This window comes from Tenrec ecaudatus, chromosome X, assembly GCF_050624435.1.
Source record: "Tenrec ecaudatus isolate mTenEca1 chromosome X, mTenEca1.hap1, whole genome shotgun sequence".
Classification (NCBI taxonomy): domain Eukaryota; kingdom Metazoa; phylum Chordata; class Mammalia; order Afrosoricida; family Tenrecidae; genus Tenrec; species Tenrec ecaudatus.
Window position 1 is genome coordinate 46,434,506 of NC_134548.1, and position 15,584 is coordinate 46,450,089.

General features: G+C 42.2%; 1 pseudogene; it reads right to left on the reverse strand.

The window, feature by feature from the left end:
- Window positions 1-11,332: 11,332 nt before the first annotated feature.
- LOC142434978 (nucleophosmin-like) lies at window positions 11,333-13,242 on the reverse strand (annotated as a pseudogene).
- Window positions 13,243-15,584: the final 2,342 nt, after the last annotated feature.

Below are 15,584 nucleotides of genomic sequence, written 5' to 3' on the forward strand. Positions count from 1 at the left end.
GATCTAAGGAGAACATTTATTAAGTCTTAAAAGGGACAAAGACACAGACACATCATCCGGATGAGGGAGGTCATTAACACAAGGTCATACTGGTGTCTGAGGATTAACACTCTGGACCTAGTTAAATCAGGTGCAGAACAAAGAGAACTCTCAAATTCATGACTGGTGGCAGATCAATACATCACAGTTTCGGGTGGGACTACAGGAACAGGAATGAAATCATGATCGGAATAGGTATATTATGTTAGATAGAAGAGCTTGTAAGATTGGTTTAGGACAGTGGTTCTCAACCTGTGGGTCAAGACCCCTTTAGGGGTCAAACGACCCTTTCTCAGTGGCCACCTAAGACCATTGGAAAACACACAAATATTTGACGATATATAATTACGTATTGTTTTGTGGTTAATAACTATAATTATGTTTATGTTCCATTTATAACAATGAAAATACATACATCCTGTATCAGATATTTACATTACGATTCATAATAGTAGCAAAATTAGTTATGAAGTAGCAACGAAAATCATTTATTGGTTGGGGGTCACCACAACATGAGGAACTATATGAAAGGGCTGCGGCATGAGGAAAGTGCAGAACCACTGGTCTAGAGTGTTCTGACCAAGGCAGTCATGGCATGACTTGACACTAGAGGACTCGCAGTACTGTCCATCAAGGACATGCCAAAGCAAGTCCCAAAGGGAGGGAGACTGCCCCTTCCCGGGCTGGCTAGAGAAGGGCGGAGGTTATTTACTCTCCAATGCACTCTGCTGAGGGCAAGATTGTTCTTATCCATCGTTAATGGTCCCTAGGGATTCAATGAAGATTTAATTTACAAGAGGACATGACCAATGGATTTTGTGTTTTACTATTATCCACAAGCTTCTTTGAGAGAAAGATTGGGTTTTCTACTCCCAGAAAGATTTATATCCCAGGCATCAGTGAGCTGAAATGGACTAGTATTGGCCATTTTGAATCAGAAAATCATATGATTTATTATGCTGGGAATAACGCAGTCAAGAGGAATGGCACTGCGTTTATTGTCAAAAAGGATATTACATAATCAATCTTAAAGTACAATGCTAAAAAATAAAAATAAAAAAAGTACAATGCTATCTGTGATAGGATTATATCTACCCACCACAAGGAAAGTCCATCAATACAACTATTGTTTAAATTTATGCACCAACCACAAAAGCTACTGATGAAGAAATTGATGAATTCTACCAATGACTTCAGTTGGATACTGATTAAACTTGCCATAAAGATGCATTGATAATTATTGGGGATTAGAATGCAAAAGTTGGAAATAAGGAGGAACAGTAGTGGCAAAATATGGACCTGATAATACAAATGAAAGTGGAGATCACATGACAGATTTTTGCAAAATTAACAACTTGTTCATAGCAAATACATTCTTTTCTTTTTTAAATCGTTTTATTAGGGGTTCATACAACTCTTATCACAATCCATACATACATCAATTGTGTAAAGCTTTGTACATTCATTGCCCTCATCATTCTCAAAACATTTGCTCTCCACCTAAGCCCCTGGCTTCACCTCCTCAATTTTTCCCCTCCCTCCCTGCTCCCCCTCCCTCATGAACCTTTGATAATTTATAAATTATTATTTTGTCATATCTTGCCCTATCTGACGTCTTTCTTCACCCACTTTTCTGTTGTCCCTCCCCCAGGGAGGAGGTCACATGTAGATCCTTGTAATCGGTTCCCCCTTTCCAACCTACCCTCCTTCCACCCTCCCAGCATCGCCAATCATCTGCCCTGGATTCCCTGTGTTTCCAGTTCCTATCTGTACCAGTGTACATCTTGTGGTCTAGCCAGATTTGTCAGGTAGAATTGGGATAATGATAGTGGGGGAGAAGGAAGCATTTAGGAACTAGAGGTAAGTTGTATGTTTCATCATTGCTACATCACACCCTTACTGGCTGGTCTCCTGCCTGAGGCCCTTCTGTAAGGGGATGTCGAGTGACCTACAAATGGGCTTTGGGTCTCCACTCCACACACCCCCCTCATTCACTATCATAAGATTTTTTGTTCTGATGATGCCTGATACCTGATCCCTTCAACACCTCGTGATCACACAGGCTGGTGTGCTTCTTCCATGCGGGCTTTGTTGCTTCTGAGCTAGATGGCCGCTTGTATATCTTCAAGCTTTTAAGACCCCAGACGCTATATCTTTTGATAGCCAGGCACCATCACTTTCTTCACCACATTTGCTTATGCACCCATTTGTATCAGGGAAGTGAGCACACAATGATATGGGTTTTTGTTCTTTGATGTCTGATAACTGATCCCTTCGACATCTAGTGATCACACAGGCTGGTATGCTTCTTCTATATGGGCTTTGTTGCTTCTCAGCTAGATGACTGCTTGTTTACTTCAAGCTTTTAAGACCCCAGACGCTATATCTTTTGATAGCCAGGCACCATCAGCTTTCTTCACCACAGCAAATACATTCTTTTAACAATACAAAATGAGACTGTACACATGGAATTCTCCAGATAGAGTACACAGAAATCAAATTGACTACATCTGTGGGAAGAGATGCTGAAGAAGTTCAATATCAGCAGCTAACACCAGGCCATGGGCTGACTATGGGACAGAACATCAGTTTCTCTTGTATGTAAGTTCAGGATAAAGCTAATGAAAATTAAAACAAGTCCACGAGAGCCAAAATACAACCTTGAGTGTATCCTTTCTGAATTTCAAGAACAGATTTGCTGCATTGAACACTAATGACAGAAAACCTGCTGAACTGTGGGAGGATATTAAGACCATCATTCATGAAGAAAGCCAAAGGTCATTAAAAAGACAGGAAAGAAAGAAAAGATCAGTATGGAGATCAGAAGAGGCTCTGAAAATTGCTCTTAATTGTAGAGTAGCTAAAGCAAGTAGAAGAAACGAAGTAAAGTTGCTGCATAGAAAATTTCAAAGGGCAGCTCAAGAAGTCAAAGTGTATATATATAAATCATTTTATTGGGGGCTCATACAACTCTTATCACAATCCATACAGCCATCCATTGTGTCAAACACATTTGTACATTTGTTGCCATCATCATTTTCAAAACATTTTCTTTCTACTTGAGCCCTTGGTGTCAGCTTCTCATTTTCCCCTCCCCCCCACTTCCTCCCTCATGAACCCTTGATAATTTAAAAATTAGCATTTTTTTCCATGTATTATACTGACTAATGCCTCCCGTCATCCACTTTTCTGTTGTCCATCCCTCTGCGAGGGGGTTATATGTAGATCATTGTGATTGGTTCCCCCTTTTCCCCCCTACCTTCCCCTCTTTGTATATCTACTCTTAATATTGGTCCTAAGGGGTTTATCTATCCTGGATTCCTTGTGTTTCCAGCTCTTATATGTACCTGTGTACATGCTCTGGTCTTTCCGGATTTGTAAGGTAGAATTGAGGTCATAATGGGGTAGGGAAGGAAGCATTAACAAACTAGAGGAAAGTTATATGTTTCAACGGTGCTATACTACACCCTGACTGGCTCATCTCCTCCCCAAGATCCTTCTGTAAGGGGATGTCCAATTGGCTACAGATGGCCTTTGGGGCTCTACTCCACAATCCCCCTCATTCATATGACTTTTTGTTCTGTGTCTTTGATGCCTGATACCTGATCCTATCAACACCTCCTGATCACACAGGCTGGTGTACTTTTTCCATGTGGGCTTTGTTGCTTCTCAGCTAGATGGCCACTTGTTTATCTTCAAGCCTTTAAGACCCCAGTCACTATACTTTTGACAACCGGGCACCATCAGCTTTCTTTACCACATTTGTTTATGCACCACTTTGTCTTCAACAATCGTGTCGGGAAGGTGAGCATCATGGAATGCCAGGTTAATAGAACAAAGTGTTCTTGTGTTGAGGGAGTACTTGAGTAGAGGCCCAATGTCCATCTGCTATCTTAAAACTAACCCTATAAATATATGTATATAGGTCTATTTCCTCATCTTCAATATAAATATATTTAGATATGTACATGCCTGTATCTAGACCACTATAAATGCCCTTTGCCTCCTAGTTCTTTCCTCTCTTTCATTATATATATATATATATATATATATATATCTTTGTTAGTGAGTGAGTGAGCGAGAGAGTGAGAGTGAGTAAGTGAGAGAGTGAGTGAGTGAGAGAGTGAGTGTGAGTGTGAGTGAGTGAGAGTAAGTGAGTGAGAGAGTGAGTGAGAGAGTGAGTGAGAGAGTGAGTGTGAGTGTGAGTGAGTGAGAGTAAGTGAGTGAGAGAGTGAGTGAGAGAGTGAGTGAGAGGGAGTGAGTGTGAGTGAGTGAGAGAGTGAGTGAGTGAGAGAGTGAGTGAGTGAGAGTGAGTGTGAGTGAGTGAGAGTGAGTGAGTGTGAGTAAGTGAGTGAGAGAGAGAGTGAGTGAGAGAGTGAGTGAGAGAGTTAGTGAGAGTGAGTGAGTGTGAGTGAGTGAGTGAGTGAGAGTGAGTGAGAGAGTGAGTGAGTGAGTGAGTGAAGAGAGTGAGTGAGAGAGTGAGAGTGAGTGAGAAAGTGAGTGAGAGTGAGTGAGTGAGAGTGAGTGAGAGAGTTAGAGAGTGAGAGTGAGTGGGAGAGTGAGTAAGTGAGAGAGTGAGAGAGTGAGTGGGAGAATGAGTGAGAGAGTGAGGGAGTGAGGGAGTGAAGAGAGTGAGTGAGAGAGTGAGAGTGAGTGAGAAAGTGAGTGAGAGAGTGCGAGAATGAGTGAGTGAGAGTGAGTGGGAGAGTGAGTGAGAGTCCCTCTCTTTCCTTTTCAAAGTAAAATATTATAATGAAATGTTCAAAGACCTACACTTAGAAAACCAAAAGAGAAAACTATGCTCAGCATATTATAAATGGAAAGAACTAAAAAATATTCAAGCCTCAGTTTACAATAGTGAAAGATTCTATGGGCAAAATATTGATTGATGCAGGAAGCATCAAAAGAAAATGGAAAGAGTACACAGAGGCACTGTACCAAAAAGAATTAGTAAACATTCCACCATTTCAGGAGGCAGCATATGAGCAAGAACCAGTGTTGCTGAAGGAAGATGTTCAAGCTGCACTGAAAGCATTAGCCAAAAACAAGGCTCCAGGACTTGAAGGAACACCAATGGAAATGTGTCAACAAGCTGATGAAGCACTGGAAGCACTCACTCTGTGCGAGGAAACTTGGAAGACAGCTATTTGGCCAACTGACTGGGAAAGATCCACATTTGTACCTATTCCTAAGAAACGTGACCCAGCTGAAGCCCAAATTATAGAACAATATCACTGATGTCACATGCAAACAAAATTTTGTTGAAGATCAACTAACAATGGTTGCAGCAGTACATTAACAGGGAACCGCCAGAGTGTAGGCTGGATTCAGAAGAGGACACGGAACAAGGGTTATCATTGCTGATGTCAGGTAGCTCAGGAACTGAAAACAGAGAGTACCAGAAAGATGTTTACTTGTGCTTCATGGACTATGCAAAGGCATTCGACTCTTTGGACCATAACAAACTATGAAAAATATCAAACTGAAAAACAACTATGAAAACTTGAAAGAATGGGAGTCTCAGAATCATTCATTGTACGCATGTGGGACCTGCTTGTGGATGAAGGGGCAACTGTGCAAACAGAACAAGGGAATCATTCATGGTTTAAAATCAAGAAAGGTGTGCATCGGGGCTGTATCCTCTCACCATACTTATTCAACCTGTGTGCTGAGCAAATCATCTGAGAAGCTTTGACTTCTATGAACAAGAATATGGAGTCAGGATTGGAGGAAGACTTAACAAACTATGCCGTGCAAAGGACACAGAAAGGAAGGAGGTCTTGGAGCACTTGTGCCTTCAGTATGGGTTGTAACCCAGTGTCAAGAAGACCAGCATCTTCACAACTGGACCAATAGGTAACATCTTAATAAATGGAGAAAAGATTGACGTTTTCAAGGATTGTGTCTAGCTTAGATCCATAATCAATACTTGTGGAAGTAGCAGTCAAAAGATTAAAAGATGAGTTGTATTGTGTAAATTTGCTGCACAAGACCTCTTTAAATTGAAAATTAAAGATGTTACTTTGAGGACTGAGGTATGTCTGACCTAAGCTATGGCATTGTCAATTGCCTTGTCATATGAAAAGTGAACATTGCATAAGGAAGACTGAAGAAAAATGGATGCATTTGAACCATGTGTAACGTTCACTTACTCAGATCAAAGAGCATAAGTGACAGAATCCTGTTGAGGAAATAGGGTTAGATACATGACATTAAGGCAAAACTGTCTGCAGAATCAAGTCACATCACAGAACGCAAAGAAACAAGAAAGCAGATATATATACTTGGTCATCTTAAGTTGTCAGTTATTGGGTAACCTCAAAGCAAAGGAGATTTGAACTAGAGTCCAGTAACTTCCAAGTCCACGACCTTGGAATAGCAGTTCCTTGCTTCTTTTTACTCTAGGGTGTTTCAGCCTAAAGCCCAAAGGAGTATTTCAGTTCCTTTAATGTGCAAAAGGTGTGTTTAAGGTACAGGCTAGTTCACTTAGTGAGGTTTCCAAAATGAATCCTTCGGGTGGGACCTGTGAAGAAAGCCGCGCACCTTGAAAAGACAAAATATAATATAGCACAAGGCCTGGATCATCCAAAGCCAGAAAACACGTCTAATCAGAAATGAATCGATTGCTAACATTTTACAGGACAAGTTTTAAATTGGTAGTCCACACTAGTGATACGGTTTTCTCCATAGGCAAGTTGCCTTTCTTTAGATTGCCCATCAAGCGAAATGAAATTACCTTCTCAGAGACAGACTTAACTTCCCCCTCCTCTGGTCAGGAATTTCCATAGGCATCCACTGAGCATCATTATAAGGTTGCCTATTAAATTAGGGTGGCAATGTGATAATACTATATGAGAGGAACTATTGGGTCCTTTCCCATTCTCCCCACCAAATGAAAAACCGACTCTCGTTTAGGTGAGGCCTCCTTTGAAGAAATGGATTTTAGATGTACAAATAAGGGAGTGATGAGTGGGAAGAGGAGAGAGAGAGAGCATCTAGGGGCAAATGGTTCACATGTGGGCATTTCCACTTTCTACGAAAGCCAGAGACAGAATATAATAATAGGCCAATGTTTGAAAATAAAATAAAGAACAGAGAACAATAATTATCATGAGGCATTTGTCTATCTAAACACTACCACCAGCAGCTAAAAGCCTGTACAGACCTCAGGTTGCTGAAAAATTAAGGTACACACTCTGTAAAAACCTGCTTATGTATAAACAAGAGACTTAGCAGAAAATCCTAGTCATTCTATTTTATAATCCATAGCTCAAATCTTACTAGCTTCTCTAATAATTATTTTATTAATTTGTTAAATCTGCTAATAGAAGCTTGTCACTCGAGCCATGATATTTTAAACCTACAAGTTAAACAATTTAAGAGAAATGAGAAAAGTGGTAATTTACATATAGAGGATACTTTAAAAATACTCTCAGTATTCTGCATATAGAATTTATACAAACATTCTATCTATTTAGTGACTGATTTTCATTCTTGAAACATTTTGGATCAGTTAGAATTCATGAACTTCATCACCTTCCAGAGTTGTAGAAATCTTAATTTAGACTGGTGGGCTCTGACTCAGCATATCATTCCTTTTAAATCAGTCTAGTATAGTCATTTTTCATTGGAAATGTTTTGATCAAATGTTTTAGCAAGTCAGCAAAGCAAATGCTTATCTGTAGGTGACAAAACTTGATATGGCCATGGTTAATCAATTGTACTACTTATATCTTAAAAGACCTAAGTGGGAAATTCACAGACCAATGAAAAACCAAATAAAGTTAATTAAAAGTCAGAAGGAACATCGAGTCAAAAGGAAACATCTTAAAATACACTGGAAAGATTTTTAAAAACATGTAATTGCTCCTTGTCCTCTACACCAAAGCAAAGTTCATTTCCACTCAAACCTTTTCCTACTTATTACACACCTTCAAGTTCGCCATTACTATCCTTTACATTCTGGTACAATTCAATATTCTGCTCTGAGACAAAACTTTCTTTTTCTTATCAAAAAGACCCCAACAAAATACACACATTCACTAGCAGCCATTCGATCTTCTCTATAGATATTTAGGAGATACCTTTTCTAAAAAAAGAAAAAAGTGAACTTCTAAGTGACAACAAACATCTATTAACTGAAGTTTATTACCAGCGACCACTTAGAAGTTCTTAAAGTTATGTACTTATTTTATTTAAATTTAGCCTTCGTAGATTCTCGAACATATCTACATTTGGACTTAAAAAAACCTGGGGTGTTTTGGCTCACGGGGACTGCATCAGGATAGAGCAGAAAGTGATGCAGAGGGCTTGTGAGCTAGTAAGAGCTGATGGAAGCCAACGGACTCTTTTTTGTTTGTTGTGCTTGAACTGTTCAGCTTCTGACTCACTGTGATCTTTGGCTATTTTTTTCTTAGAATTAATTAAATTTAACCCTATTCCTATGCATATCTGAACTAGCTCAAGCATTTTTTTCTTCTAAAATTCCTTTTATTTTTAAAAACAACATTTGTAATACCTAATTCAAGTCACTTGCAAAGGTCTAGATTTTAAGGTTGATATACACACAAAAAAACTCTGTCAAAAAATTGGACATCCCCTTCCAGAAAGGTCACAAGAGAGGGACGAGCTAGCCAGGGTGCAGTACAGCACCAACGAAAATACAAGTTTCCTCTAGTTCTTTAATGCTTCCTCTTCCCACCCCCCATGACCCCAATTCTACCTTACAAATCTGGCTAGACTGGAGCATGTACACTGGTACAGATAATGTTAGGCAGCTTAGCCTAGGGAACTGGGAAGTCCATTTACGCATGCCCAGGAGAGCCAGCATAGGACAAAGCTGGATCTTTCCGCTGGTGGGCGCTGATGGGCGTTACACCTGGAGCAGCTCACCTGGGCCAGATGATTGCAGTTCAGCCAATGGGAGCGACCTGGGGTCGTTCACCACGCCTCCCCCGGAACCCTTGAAAAGGCAGGGACCTGAAGGGCGAGGGGCTGGTCTGGTTGTCTTCGTGGGTGGAGAGATCCTTGCGTGACCCGGAGCAGTCTCTGCCAGGCCGCATGGTCAAAGGAATTCTATGGGTGCCGTGTAACACCTGAAGCTTCTTTTAACTCTCATTAAATTCACTTGGATCGCGAGCCCGGCTTCGGCGTGAAATCTTTCTCGCACGGAGCCAAGCACTGAGGTTGGAATCTAGCCAGGAGAGAGAGACCTTACAATAAGAGCTCGTGACACATGGAATCCAGGACAGATAACCACTCCCAGGAACAATAATGGGATTAACAATACCATGAGGGTTGGGGGAAGGTGCCGGGCGGGGAGAAAGGGAGAACTGACTGCAATGATCAACATATAACACCCCGCCCCCCAGGGTGAGAAACAACAGAAACATGGGTGAAGGGAGACAGCAGATGGTGTTAGATATGAAAATAACAATAATTTATCAAGGGTTCATGAGAGTGGGAGTGGGGTAGGGTGGGGAAGGGAAGTAAAAAATGAGCTGATACCAAGGGCTCAAGTAGAAAGAAAATGTTTTGAAAATGATCATGGCAACATGTGTACAAATGTGCTTGACACAATGGATTGTTGTAAGAGCCCCCAATAAAATGGTTAAAAAAACCTGTCAAAAACGAACCATTTCATTAATATTTCATAACATCAAAACAAATTATTTCACAAGCACATAATACTATAAAATGGAAACGGTGTTCAAACAAAGGAATGGGAAGGAACAAAATGAACAATTGACTTCTGTCAGAGTAACCAGCCTCTGACAGTATCATGGGCCGTAGGTGCAATTGTAAGGCGATAATATATAAAGATTATAGTAAAGTCGTGGAGGATTAGAGAGATAGGAGAGAAGATGAAATAAAGGAGTCAGACACATTTCATAGTAGCATGGTCACCTCAGCCCATCTTAGTGGTCCATGTGGAGGTGGGAGACGAGAGGAGGAGAGAGGAGAATATATTTCTGACCAAGGCTTATAAGTCCCACTGATTACAGGTAACCACATACATCATAGGAAGGGGTTGTACCATAGGCAATAGAGCAATTGGAGGGGCACAATCTAGGGGTGTACATGCAATAGGAAGAGGAAGGATTAGGGGTACACAGGTGACAAGATGGGTGGATTCTGGATTCAAGATGGCAGCCTGACCTCAGTTGTCCTTGAGTGGGCTCGACCTTTACTTTGGGCTCTCCAGGGAAACAATCACTATCCTTATCAGTAGGGTGTGGGCCCCACCTGTGGTGGGTTAAGTAATAGTCTGATTGTTCTGGATGGCTGATGTCTTCAGGGAGATAACTTCTATGCAGCTTGCGTCAGAATGTGCTACAATCATTTACCATGTGTTTCAAGCAGTGTCCTAGATCTGACATATATTTGGGGGAGACAAACTGGGAAAAGCCTTTGTGTATCGCACACACTTCCCTTCTACCCTGGACCCTGGTTGTGGAGAGTTATAAAAGCTCACACATAAGGAATTTCATTTACCTGATCTTCTGCAAAACAGCCCAGGAGTAATGAAGATATCAATCAGTGGTCTGATAATCTCTTGGGGAAATGTTTCTTTTTTTGGGGGGGGTGGGGGATGTTTTCTTGTTAACCTTGCTCCTCTTGTCCCATTCTTTGAAGGCCCTCTGATCATCTTGAAATCTGTTATTTCCCCCGGAACCTGCCACATAATTGTTTATTTGCACTGAATCTTTTTTTCTAATCATATAATTTGTTTGCCATTTCAACTTTTTATAGGTATACAGCTTATTGACAGCACAGACTGCTCTCTGTTCATCTGCCTTTTCCTGCCCCATTAGATAAGTGAGCTCATATAGTTGTCCTTTTGTGATTGGTTTGCTTTGCTCAGCATATTTTTTCTTTTCTTTTTTTTTGTTCACACAAAAAAAGCAAGACTGGGACCCTGACATTGTCTCAAATGTGGATATTTTGTTCCTCATGACCCAGTGCATTCATTTTTTTAAACTTTATTAAAATACTGATTTTTATTTCACGTGTATATTTTTGTCTCCCCACCATTTCCATTTGTCTGCCCACTGCTACTACTCTGTCCTGCCATAACATTCCATACATGCTTAGAACCAAGCATGGGTGGAGTTCCATCTTTACAAACTAACAGGCATTTTAGACATATTCTTGTCAAAGGAACCTGGACAACATTGATCAGACATGGTAGGGAAAGTGCTCACTCTGCATTCTAAAAAAGGACGACCAGATAGCAACAGTTACAGAAATGAAATAAGACGGAAAAAGCTAACAAACTGTTCAAACTATTTTCTTAAAGAGGCTTCCTCCACTGCCAGAGATCTTGAACAGCCTCCTGGTCCGTCATCTGGAAGCAATTCTTCACATAATGGATGAATTTGGCTTCCACTTTAGGGAGAGAACCACCCTTTTCTATACTGAAAGGTAGCCGAGAGGCACCAGAGACCAAATCAGTCGAATTCGAGAAAACAGGCTTTATTGGGGAGAAAAACCCAGCCTGGGCAAAGTCCCATGGTCCACAGTGTCTGGGTTGGGGGAGTCGCGCTCCAGACTACAGGGGTGGTGCTTATATGGCCAGAGAACATGTGACTGGGTTGTTTTGAGTCCATATAAGATAGTCAGGGATTGGGAGATAGTATGTCTGGGTTTCTGGAATGTAAGGTATCTTCCTGGTCCCAGCTGTATTCATGCCGGGTGCAGAGCAGGCCGAGAACAAAGCAGGCACTGAGCCAAATGGACCGTGAACAAAACGGGCCGTGAGTAAAAGAAAGAAAAAACTTGCCAAGCTGCTGACAGGTTACATAGCCAGCTCTGGTCAGCTCCGCAGGTGTGTGTGTGAGATTCAAGGTCACTTGCTGCTAGTTGTGTCAGCCAGCTCTGGTCAGCTCCACAGGGGTTGTGGAGATTCAAGGTCACTTGCTGCTAGAAGCCTGCCTGGCATTGATCCGGCCATACATATACTTGCTTGCATTTTTGCTTTAATGTCTTTTACAGAACTAGGGCCTTTTGGTGTTTGGGGAGTTTTTCCCTGTTTTTTGAAGGGTTCTTGACCTTTGGATCTTGGTGTTACTGGTTTTGAGTCTTTTCCATTCTGGCTTGATTTTTGTGCATTTTTGGCTGGAGTATCTATTCAGTTCGTCGTAAAGATAAACCGAGGCCAGGCCAGAGAGAATGAAAAAGAGTTTATTCTGCGCTTCCTGGGGGAAATTCACAGACTCCAGCGGGGAGTCCACAAAGTCAAGGGAGGGGAGAGCAGAGAGGGAACAAGACGAGAACCCTGCACTCCCGGGCGAACTCCACAGGCCCCCATCTTGGGATCCGAGAATTCTGTGGTGGAGAGCGAGTTTTAAGCTGGTCAGGCGGCAAGGGCAAAACAATAAAGGGAGTGGGTAGAAACCGGCAGGTAGGCAAATAAGGAGGAAGGGGAAGGAGTTACAGCTGCGGAGGCTGTAAGCCACCTCCATCCATAAAAATTCGGAGGGAGGGCGGTGCTTGGACTACCTTTGACTCTGAGGGAGGTGGCTCATTGATCTTTGGTCCTATGGGGGCAGGCAGGCTTCTAATGTTCTCCAACCAGTACCTGACCCAACAGTATCCCGTATAGATTTCTTCAATGGAGCTTTTTCTGGTTTCATCATCAAAATCATCGTCATCGTCGTCATCGTCATCATCTCCATCACCATCGTCATCATCATCACCACCAGCAGCAGCAGCAACAGCAGCAGCAGCATCAAGTTTTGCCTTTTTCTGTGGAACCTTGTTCCCGCTTGTGGGGGCAGATGGCTTTCCAGATTTACTTAAAAGTTTCATATCCTCCCCCCCTTCATCATCTGACTCTGCATCTTCCTCCACAGCTACTAAATGTCGTTCACTAATATGCAACAGGCCCTGAGCCACACTTCAACCATAAGACCACGGGTGGGGCTATTTCAAAGCCTCGAGGGAGACTTGACTGTACAGACATTTTCAAGGTTGCCAGTGTTATGTTAATTGGAGTGCCTTCATAACTCATGGTCTCTGCTTCAACAATGTGCAGTTCATCCTTTGCACCAGCATCTCAACTGACCCTTCTTACAGATAACTGGTTCACATTTTCATCATTGTCCACCTTAAAGTGATCACCTTTGTCGGCCTTTAATTCACAAATGAAAAGATCATTTGGGGCCTCAGGCAACTCATGTCCATATCCACTGAATCTTCCATATCCACTGAATCTATCCACTCATATCCATATCCACCAAATCTTCCAAAGTGGTGACACGCACTTTGGTGAGAGAAACGAACAACGGAGGTAAAACACTGCCGTTGCTATAGACCGGAGCGCAGGACAGAATCACAGCACATTCTCTTATATTATTATTTGTACTGACTCTTGAAAGCAGTTTGAGGAAGCAAATCCCACCATTTCCTTTTATTAGTGTTTGTAGCTATATGCTTAGAATTTCTGGAGTTACCCTGGCCTCTGTCTTTGGCTGATCAGTGAAAGGCAGCCCCGAGTCCCTCTGTCAGCCAGCATCAAGAGGGTTTACATTCTGAGCACTGCATTTGCAGGTGTCTATAGAGGACAGCAAAAACCCACAATCCAGGTGCAGAGTCCCTCCTTCGATTGAGATCACCGACCAGGATGTGACTAGCGTTGCCCTCAGAGAGTGCATTGGAAAGTGGGCTACCCCACCCCTCTCCAACCAGCCAGGGAGGGGCAGTCGCCCGTAGGGGTTTGATTGGTTGTCCTTGATGGACAGTACTGGGAGCTGAATAGTCAGCAGTCATACACTATCAGTCATGGGGAAGGCCCTGGACCATTCTTTTAAGCTCTTCGGTCTCATCTAATGTATGTGTCCCAATCATGGTTCTGTTCCCAATGTTCCTGCTCTTGCAGTCCCACCCGTAACTCAGACACAAATTTGTGACAACTTCCTTTTTTTGGTGTGTGCTCAATGTTTTATTTAAGCACCTGTGTAGCTATGAATCTTTGGAAGCCATTATGGCCTCGTGATAACGGCCTCCATCCGGATGTTGTGCCTGTGTCTTTGTGTTGTCTTGACCCTTTTTAAGACGTAATAAATATTCTGTTTAAATTGTATTTGAGATTGGGGTCTTTTGTCCCCGAAAACCCTCAATCACACTGTTTTTTTGTTCATCCCTCTCTGTCTCATCCACTGCTCCCCTGCTGTGCTGCTTGTCTTCACCTCCCAAACAAATGTGTATTTGAATTCTTGTCCTAGGTCTCTTTCTGGGGAACCCAAACCAAGAGTTTTTCAGCTGGGAATGAAAGGTATTGACTGAGGCAGCCACGGAATTCCCTTCCCGTTTTCTACTGGGCATTTGCCTCCTCTGCCCTTCATCAAGTGAAACAGGGCACCGACGGCCTTGTTGTGTTGAATGCCTATGCCTTCCTTCCCTGCAGAACGGTCTTGTCACCCTGCGTGTGTGTGTGTGTGTATGTGTACAAATAGGAGGTGTCTGGAGCAGAGAAGGAGAAACAAATACAAAACTGTGTGTCCAAGCTCTCTCCACCTACACACACACACACACACACACACACACGGTACCACTCTGACTCATTTGACTCCATATGTTAGAGTAGAACTGCTCTACTTAAGATTTTCTTGGCGGTAACTTTCTGGAAGCAGATCACCAGGCCTTTCTTCTGAGGCAGCTCTGAGTGGGGTTAAGCCAACATTTCTGTTAGCAGACATGTGCTTAAACTACTTGAGCCACCCAGGGCCTACACACAGACATACACACAAACACACATAATTTCCTGGAGCAAAGTTTTGGTTATAAGGACAGTACCACTACAGTTTGCGTCATTTGATAGTCCCAGTTTGGTCTTTCCTTTCTACCCAGTAGAAATGTTTAATTTTCGATGCAAAGGTTTTCTTCAATTTGTTTTCCTCCCCATAGTTATTTGAAACTAGATCATGTGCCACAAAAGCATTGAAATTAGTTTCAATTTTGCTTCCCTCCTTTATGACCACTCAGATAGGTAAGAAAACTGGAGGATTTTCAAGGCGATGATTCTCTTTTTAATTTTATTTGAACCTTAGTGCAGAGCAGCAGAACTGCTACACTGGAGAAGGTCAAAGGTAAGGTCAGCCCAGTGAGCTGCGGAATAGGATTATGGACACAAGCAGGCAGGCTCTCTAACAATGTTTCAGCCTCTTACCTGCCGTTAGGGGAGTGGCAGCATCATTGGGTCCAACTCAGAATGATGGGTGAAGAAGGGATGCTTAGAGCCCTGGTGATCATAAACAGGCAGGTGAAAAGACGGAAGAGTTGTCAAGGATTTCATCTCGCTTGGATCCACAATCAGCGCTCATGGAAGTAGTAGTCAAGAGATTAAAAGATGTATCGCATTAGGTAAACCTATTGCGCAAGACCTCTATAGAGTATGGAAAAGCAAGGGTGTTACTTTAAGGGCTAAGATGCACTTGACCCAAGCTGTGGTATTTTTCAAATGTGTCATATGCATGTAAAAGTTGGACATTGAATAAGGAAGACTGGACAAGAATTGATGCATTTGAGTTGTGAGCTGGCGAAGT